Here is a 9,381-nt window from a genome sequence, read left to right as displayed (position 1 = left end):
TGGGTCATGACAGAGTAAGTCGATGTTAACAGCTTTTGGGTTGTGGGAGAAAGTTACAAGTGCTCTATAGGCTGTCTTGCGCTTTGTGAGCTCTCATCTTGCTGTTTCTTGTTCCCAGGAATGGGGTTTGCAGTCAAAACAATTTTTTGAGCAAACAATTTTTTTCTGGAATTTTCTGGCTCAAGGAGAAATCTCTTGGGAGTCCCACAGATTCAAAGAAGAAACACTCCAGAAATGTATTTTCGGTGGGTGATATCTGATATATCAAGGGCATCGTGACCTCAACCTGGGCACAGCAGCGTGGGGTTCAGCTCCCTGAGCTGGGGACAGCCAGGGCTGCCTGCAGCCAAGCGTCGGGCAGCTGAGTCTGAGCTGGCAGAGGTTCACACCTGATGGCACCTGCACCCTCAGGGGTGTCAAGTCAAAAGTCTTGCCCCTGCTGCCCCTTTGTGACTCCTTGAAACAGGCATGAAGGGCGCAAGGTCTCTTCCTCTCCCACCAGTGCTGGGTCTTGGGCAGAAACCATGTGCCTCTGAGGGCTCTGGTGGCCAAGCCGGGTCTGGCTCTGTGTCTCACACTGTGGCCATCATGCTTAAAAAAGCCTGATGGAGGTGTGTGGGGGAGAGATGTTGTGATGCATTTTTCCATAATGTTCACCAATTTGTATAAGAGCTTTTATAAGTCTTTCTTATTGCTGCAAACATCTTGTGCTGCTTTCAATATGCCTGGTGTGAGATGAGCTGACAGCCCAGGATTATCGGTGATGGGGTGGTATGAGTGTTAATTCCTGCCAGCCCAGATCAGTTATAGCCCCGGCTATAGCACCCTTCAATATACAGTCTGTGTGCTCTGGGTTGGAGTCCAAGGCTGGTGCATGAGTCCCGTTATAGCCAGCGGGACAGAGAAGGTGCTTCTGGAGGGGTTTATCTCATGGTGAAGGACATGTCTACAATGGTCAGGTGAGCAGAAACCTGTCTCGGGGCGTTGCAAGGGGAACTGAGGCTCACAGGTAGAATTCCACCTTTTAAGATCCCAAACGGCCTCAGTAGCTCCCGCTGTTCTCATTCAAGCAGACACGTGGGTCCTAGCAAAACCCGTGACTTGATTAGCGATAGACACAAGTGGCCAGTGTGCTCCCAGCCCTGCTGTCTGGTCATCTGCTCATGAAACCACTGCAGAGTCCAGCAGGTCAGCGATTATTCCCAGCCCTTGCTGGGAAAGAAAAGAAAATGGGTAAAGACAGGGCAATTAGCGAGCTCACTCTTAGTGTTTCTTGACAGCCTGGAGGCTGTGTTGCTGGACTGGTAAGATTTTTTGCAGCGAGATGAGGATGCCGTGTGCATGGCAGCACACCCGGAGCTGTGGCCAGCCCCTGGCCGGCTGACACTGCACTAATCCCAGTTCTGCCACAGTTTTTGTCCTTGCTTTTGAAAGTTGTTAAACACCGAGTCTGTCCTCCCAGCCAGCCACTCCCCAGCCTGCCAAAGGAGCACCTTCTTCTAGCTCTTCTGGGGGGACCGTCCAGGCTGGTTTTCCTCCTGGTGGAGCCCTTGAGTTGGCAAATATTAATGTTTCTGATGCTATATTCTCTAGAGCTCCTTCTGGGAGAGAAACAGTCACCAGGGATGCTGATGTGTTAATATTACGTGTAGCCGAGTATGTGTTTGCCAGGGGGATGCTTGTGTGACTGGGGACCACTCCCCCCACTGCGCTCTGCGGAAATATGCACGTACGTATATAAATCTTATATATGTGCATACTGATGTACATGGCTGGCACACACAGATGTACGCACTACACGTATGCAAAAGCAGAGTCGAGGGGAGAAGCCTTTGAACGTCAGGTTTTAGTAAACCCTCTCCCTAGAGCAGAAGGGTAAGATGGACACTGTAACATTGCCTTTAAGAGAAGCTATTCCTGCTTTGCCGGCAGCTGCCCGCTGCCTGCCCTGCTCCTCGCTGCCTGGGCACAGATGACGGCAGCGGCACAGCCAGAGGCTTCTTCCATCCCATCATACGTAATCTGGCTCTAGGAACCGAGGCTGCCCAAGCCATGAGGCCAGAGCTGTGCTCTGCTAACCGAAATCTTAAGATAAGTATTTTTCAGCTTAAAATACAGGTAAGTCTCAGGAATGGCTGCGTTTGGCCAGTGTGGAGCGCACACGCCTGCTTTGAAGAACAGTAACTTTGGTGTTTGGGTGGCTGAGTGTAGCTGCGTGGATGCGCTCAGCAATTCCCTGTTGCGTTTTGACCCTTCTAACGAAATAAAAGAGCATTTGTGAGTGATAGACATGAGGTTTCTATGACAGGCAGCGGTGCTGCCAATATTGCAGCTCCTTGTGGAACTCTGCTGACCGGGGGCTCCTGCGCTGCACATCCTCTTCCCAAATCTGCTTGAAGGGCTTCCCTGGGAAATGTCCTTCCCCTGGGACTGCTGTTGCTTTGCCTGCACCAGTCATCACTGTGTTTGCTCTAGTGTGGCTGCTGGTGGGTTCGCAGGGACAAATCCATATCATCAGTCCCTTTTTTTCTTTGCTGTAGTACACAGTTTGGTCAACATTACTTTGGGAATGGCCCTGGGTAGTGCTGCAGCACTTCTAGTAAGATCATAGTACGAGGAGGAGAGCTCCCTCAGGGAGCTGCGTGGACCAGCCCAGCATCAAGGGCAAGGTGTTGACTCCTGCCATGGGGACGGGCCACCTTTGGGCCTTGGTGGTGCCTGTTCCTTTAGCAAGTGCCTCATGCTGCAGAGGCAGGAGGAGGTCATCACCAACAGATGATGAAAAGGGATCAATGGATTGATGAAAAGAAGGTATTTTGGATGCTTCCATGACTTAACCAGCGGGGACTGACTTTTGGCTCCTGTCCCTCTGGTGCCCAGTGAATGTCAGGAAAAAACCCATGCCGAGCACAGCGACTGCTGGATGGCTAGCTATGTGATCTGCTCAAAGACTGTCCCTGCAAGCCTCTCCTAAACGTCATACCATGACGCCTACTCAGTGGCTACACAGAGAAACAAACCTGCTGGGACACCGTAAGCAGCTCTGCACGGTTGCTTCACTGCCCGCCCCGCGTGGTGGCTGGCGTGGTGATGCCGTGACCTTTCAGCTGTGGCTCAGGCTGAAGTCCCGCCTGGCTTGGACTCGGCTCTTGCTAAGCCCCATGGGGAGCCCTGTGCGCAGCGCCAGCGCCAGATGAAAGGTCTGCGGTGAAGCACGGGGCTGACAAACCCGGGGCAGATGCTGACAAGCACCATGTTTGCTGGCCCTAGCCTGAGCTCGGAGCAGGCTGTGAGCTCGCGTGGCTGGTGTGGTTTTTGGGGGGCTTTTTTTCAAGCCCTCCAAACAAGATCCTGTCTCAGGTCATCCGTAAGTTACTCCTCTTAGTAAGGAAGCTCCCCAAATCGCACTGCAGGCTCTGGGTGAATGGCAGAGAAGGTTGGTGGGATTTTTTTGTTCTTGTCAGTTGGCAGATCCAGGAGAGGTGCTAAGAACAAGTCTCAACGTGCAAATAGTTTTACTCATCTGATTAAAGCCTCTGGCACCACAAGCTAACTTGAACTTGAGAGCTGCAGGAAAAGTTTGGCTGCCCATCACTGTTTCTTCGCCCATGGATGTGGTTCAGAAGAGATTATACCCAGGTTGTTTTACCAGGAAATGTGAGAATCCTTTCCACAGCTGGTGACCTTACAATGCAGGAGGTTCTTCAGGCTCTCCACCATGCCGTGTCTGCAGGTCTGTTACCAAACAGCCTGTCCGGGACCCATTGAGTGCTGGTGGTGGTCACCTTTGCTGGCCTCTGCCGCAGGGGATCTCCAGAGTGGGATGGGCTGTTTTGCTCCTTGCACAGGTAGTTTTGACTGATTAATTGAAGGCAGACTGAGGTGGCATATCTGCCACCTCCTAGAAAACTGGGACCACCCAGGGAAGGGCTGGGGGCTCCTGACGGCAGCGACATGCCTTGGGTGGGAAAAGTATGACAGGCAAAAGATGTGCTGGTGACAATGGGAGTGACGGCAGTTTCACTCCTCATTGCTTAGATGCCAGCAGTTGTGTGACAAAAATGATTGTGTGGTCACTCGTGTCCTGCTCTTGCTGTCCTGGTGGCTCCATCACCCTGACTCTGGGGAACTGGACCCGATGGTGACCAACACAAATATCGACTAATAAATATTCAGTAATAGTACTGAATAATACTACTAGTGCTACAATCTGCTCAATTGGAAGTCATGGCAGAAGCAGCTTTGGGGGCCTGGAAAACCACTAGTGCTGGGAAAATTTACTGCTAGGGTTAAACTGGGGGAGGCCGGAGCCTCGAGAGCTTCAGTCCCACCGTGCCTGTTGCCACTCTGACCTTGGCAGTGGCAATAGTAAAGGACCTCAGCTCTGAGCCACAGTCCCCCTCAGTGGAGAGACTGGTGTTCCCTGAAGCAGGGCCTGTGCACGTGGGCAAGCCCAGGCAGATGCAGGATGCAGAAGGCTTCTAGATCCTGGCACTGAGATCATTTACAGCTTTGAAAAAATACAATTCTCTACCAAACTGTTTCCTTACTAGGTCTCTAGCATTTAAAAGCTTTTCTGTGGGACTTTACTGGTTTATTTGTTACTGGGTTAACTTTTTCTGAGCATAGAGTTGCTTTGAAGTGTCCTGTTCCTCACAGCATGGAGCAGGACTTGGGGTCTCCCTTGGGAGAGTGGCAGCATTGGGCAGCTCCTCCAGAGCAGAGCTGGGTCCGGGGACACCTCAGCTACCTGTTGATGGATGGAAACTCCCCCAACACCTGCCTCTCTCTTGGATATCTCCGCTCTGCAGGTAGGAGGAAACGTGAGTTGCCGGGGGTGTAGGGGAGAATGGGCTTTAAATGAGGCTCCAGGAAAGCGGGGGGGAGGGGGGAGTGGTTCTTCAAAATACATCATCACAGCTGGTGAGTACCTTATGTCCAGCTAACTGTGGAGAAGAGTTTTCATTAATTAATTTAAGTCAGGTTAGTGAGAAAAGGCTGTTTAGATGTTGGTTGCGGGGTCCCAGGGCAGCATGGCATGATAAAACCCATGGTGGAAGGGGGCACCGGTTTAGCACTATAACAACAAGCCTTTCTGCCACGTGAGAAGAGGCTTGCCTATCACTATTGATTTCTTTTTTCTTTCAATTTGAAGGGAAATAGTGTTAAATTACAGCCTATTAGGGTGACTAGAGAACTGAATGTGTTTATTGAATGACTTCATTCATAGCGTGTGTAATTGACTGCTTCGGAGATGGGTGTTACGATAAGCCCTGGCAAAGCTGCCTCGCTCCCTGTGCTACCCTCTGCCTCCTGTTTACTCTTCCCTGTGCGGGAGGGGGCTGCAGCTACTCCATCCTGCAGCCACTGCCGTGTATGCCACGTTTTTGCATGAACATCATGGAAAAAGCATTTCTTGGTTTGTTTTTCCAAGAATCCCCTTGTTAAAAGCCCCTTCCATGAAGCTGGACCAGTTTGCTTAACTCCTCTTCTTAGCTGAGCAGGGCGTAGGGCCCAAAAATGTTTTCCCAGCTTCTCCCACGCCGAGCAGGGTTTGAGAGCGAAGAGGTGACATCTCCTGCCTTTGCAGCCACCTTCGAAAGGGTGGCAGCCAGCTGATGCCTGGAGCCCTGTGGCCGAGTGGGGATGCAAGCTGCTGAGCCTTCCTCCCTGTCCCCCCGGGTCCTCCTGAGCTCGAAGGCAGCGGTCACACCCATGGGATGCGCATCCCGCATCTGGCGCAGGTGGGATGTGTTACGGTTCCCGATAGGCTGCTGAGGCCGGACAAAACTCATGGGGAAAAACTGCATGCGGCTGCCGAGATAAGTTTCCACACTGGGACATGGCCTTTTGCAACACCTGTTTGCAACAGAAAGTGACCGGATAGGAATTCCTCTGTATAATTGAAAAAGAATCGTATTTTTAACTCTGTCTTGATTTCATATTTTTTTCCACTGTCTGGTTTTATTCACCTCGGGCCCATTAGATTTACATGCGTTAAAAACATGAGGTTGTTGGCAAATGTGTTGAAGTTCTTCTGTCACTTATGATATTAATCTACATGTGCTCTTGGTGCTGCCGTACTTTGTGGTATGATACCTGCATAAGCAAATCACTTTCTCTCCCACATCCATTAGCTGTAAGTGGCAGCATTAGCACATGCTGACTGTATTTTAAGCTCAAATGGTCTTACCTAAAGCCCATAAAACAGAGAGCAATTGTTGTCACTTCTGTTTCCTTTGTGTCATGGCTGCTGATTTATTTCCCTGTTACTGCTGAGGGTAGGTCAGAATTAACAGGGTCTGGTTATTTTCACATCAACTACACAAAAAGGCCAATTTTTGCCCAGGAGTAGGAGAGGGAATATTTTTTCCAGACACTTACTCTTGCTTATGGGGCTGGAAGACTGAAGCTTACCACAACTGCACGTGCATCAGCGATGTTCAAGACGAATGCTGCTTGTGCAGAAGAATGGCTGTGGTTGGGGTAAGAAGCACCTTCCATAGAGCCCAAAGATGGGAAGGCAGATCCTCGCCTGGGATACTGGTGAGTATTGTGCAGAGCCACTGGAAGCATTTGACCCAGTCAGTGCCTGATGGGTGTGAGGTTGGAAATGTGGCTTTGGCGTGATAAGTCTCATTCTTTGCTCTTTCTGCATAAAATAATACCTACACACAGGTGAGGTGGAGAATATTAAGATGAAGGTGGGGTTTTGTACCATGCTGGGCAGGGATTTACCTTTCCTGGGGGCCAGCAGTGTTTCAGACTATACCAGAACAAACACCCATTTAAAAAAAAAAAAAAGTCCACCGAGAAACCCATGAAGTTGCAGTCCATGGGCACATCGCCGCGGTGCTGTGCTGGTGGGGATCCAGCCCTGCAAACAGAGCCCGGCGTCGCCCCTTCCTCGACAGCCTGTTGCCTGCTAGCAGGGTGAGCGCTGGCAGAGATTGCCAGGGGGGCTTTACACTGCTGGCTTAAACAGCGTTAATTTATTTCCCAGCGGCCACCCTGAAGAACCTTATCTGAAGCTAATTAATTGTCAGCAGCAGCTGTCCTAATTTTGTCACAACTGCCTGGTTCTTGTGATGAAAGGCGAGAACATAAGGCTCTGAGAGAGGGAGAGATTTTGGTTCAGGGGCTGCAAATACCTCCAGGGATGCGTCCACCTCTGCGGGACAGGCCAGCTGCCAGCTCCCCTGGCCGGAGTGCAGCCCCACCAGGCTGGGGCTGAAGGCAGCTGGTGATGTTGGTAGGAAGGATCTCAGCCTCCCTGCCCTTCCCTCTAGCCTCCCTTGGAGCAGCCTGCACCGTAGCCCAGTGCTCCCTCAGTTAAAAGGCTCGTGGTAAATCCCGTAGACATTAGTCTTGGCTCTTGGGACCATTTCATGGCAGGGAGCATTTACAGGCTCATAAACTGTGTTTTGAGAGTTCTTGTAGATTAGCCAATAAACTTTCCAGGAGTGGAACGTGATTCCACCTGAGAACAGTTTTTGCATCCAGAGGTTTTCCTCCGTGGCCAAACGTGTGGTGTTCTGGGGCTGTGCATTCAATTAACAGGGCAGCACTAAACGAGCGTGATTGCCTGCATGGACCTGTAAATGGAGGCAACCAGCACAGGCTGGAAAGTGCTTGTGGGGTTACCTGGTGGGCTCCATCACTTGCGCTTACCCTGGAGTGTTTCGAGAGGTGTAAGGAAAAGGAAGACGTCATCTCTGGGAGGCGCAGGCGCGTCTGTGAGACAGCCACAGCAGACACTGAGGCTCACAGCAGCTCTGTACTGAGGCTCAGTCTGCTGGGACCCGTGTGCCATTTACTGTCTTTCTATTTACATGTGCTGTGAGAGGAAGAATGAGAGGATCATGCGGAAGGCGAATTTACTTTACAAAATTAAAAATAAACCCCAGCCCCCTGCTCAGCTGTTCTCTGGCATCTACTCCTACATAGTGGGAGCATCTCCTGTGACTCTTTGTTAGTGATTGATGGGTTATTTTTCCCGGGGACGCTGGCCCGCGCCATGCGGCACCCTCCCACGCGGAGGTGGCTGCCAGCTGCTCTGGGGCGCCGGCGGCTCCTCCTGCTCAGGGGCTGGCACAGCCAGCGACAAGTTGTGCCCACAGGAGGGAAATGCCACTGAGAAACTTGGCGTCTCCTTCCCTTCCTTCACCCCTTCGAGCAGGGCTAGGGCTCCCTCCTCCTGCCCTGGATGGAAACCAGCCCCTCATCCTGATGGCCCATTGGGTGGGTGTTGTCCATCCTTTCTTGCTTTGGGATCACCAAATTATTCCCTTTGGGTGAAGCACCCGCTGACTGCCCAGAGGCAGCCCACTGAGGAAGCGGGTGGGTGCCGGTGCCATTGCACTGGGGCATTTCACGCACCGCTTTTCTCTTTGCAGGGCTGTTGGACTATGTTGGACATACTACTAAGGTAGTATGGACCATCTCTGATGGGTATAATCGTACAGTAATGCACTCAAACCACATTTGTATTTCCACCTATTTATTAACATGAATCTTGCATTAGGAGCCTAATTAGTGTAAGTTATGGGCTGGGGTGCTTGAGGCAGAAGCTGCAGTGGAAGCCAACGCCGCAAGTGCCGGAAGAGGTAAATTAGAATAATCTTGATGTGACCTACTTTAATTTACACTTTCCTCACATCTGTACAGCTCTCTTCCAAACCCGCAGAGTGTCAGCCACACGAGTTTAGGCTCTTGCTGTAAATTACATCCATTGATGAATAAAATTCGCGGAACTAGTAATGTGAAGAAATCAGGGGAAGGTTGCACTTCATTAACTTGCACTCCCTTGCGATATAGAATATTCTTCTCCTGGACTTCTGGGTAACATCCAGACTGCAGCCCCAGGTGATGTGTGGTGTACAGGGCTCTAGCCCCAAGCTAAGGAGTCCTCCAAAAACGTGAAGGAAATCAGAACACTGCAACTTTGACCCTATAAATCCCCTGGGTTTGCTGAAAGGCCTGTGTTGTTCAACACTGAAGCCAGAAGAAGGAAGATGCTGTTGCATTTTGGGGTCTTTCAGAGTCCTTGGGGTCCCCTGGGTGAACTTCTGCCTTTCCTGAAAGTGGCATGAGGCAGCAGTTCAATCATTCACTTTTTGTGTTAAAAGCTCCAGAAGTGAATCATGAAAGGTTTCCCAAGCACGCTGACGAGTAGGAGCTGTAGGTATGAAGTATAGCAGGTAACTACAGAAGTATAGAGGGTAACTACAGTGGTAGTTGCTTTCTAGCCACTGCATTAACCATTTGTTTAGCAAGGTCATTCTCCTTCTGTTCTTCTGTGGGCATGAGACAACGTGGCCACAGTCTTCTCTCCTCCACCCTCAGAAACCATGGTGGTAGGGTTTGCCTATCTCTACTGGG

Source organism: Vanellus vanellus (assembly GCF_965231255.1).
Source record: "Vanellus vanellus genome assembly, chromosome: 2".
Lineage (NCBI taxonomy): Eukaryota > Metazoa > Chordata > Aves > Charadriiformes > Charadriidae > Vanellus > Vanellus vanellus.
The sequence above is the reverse complement of the archived record's forward strand: the minus strand, read 5'-3'. Positions refer to the sequence as shown.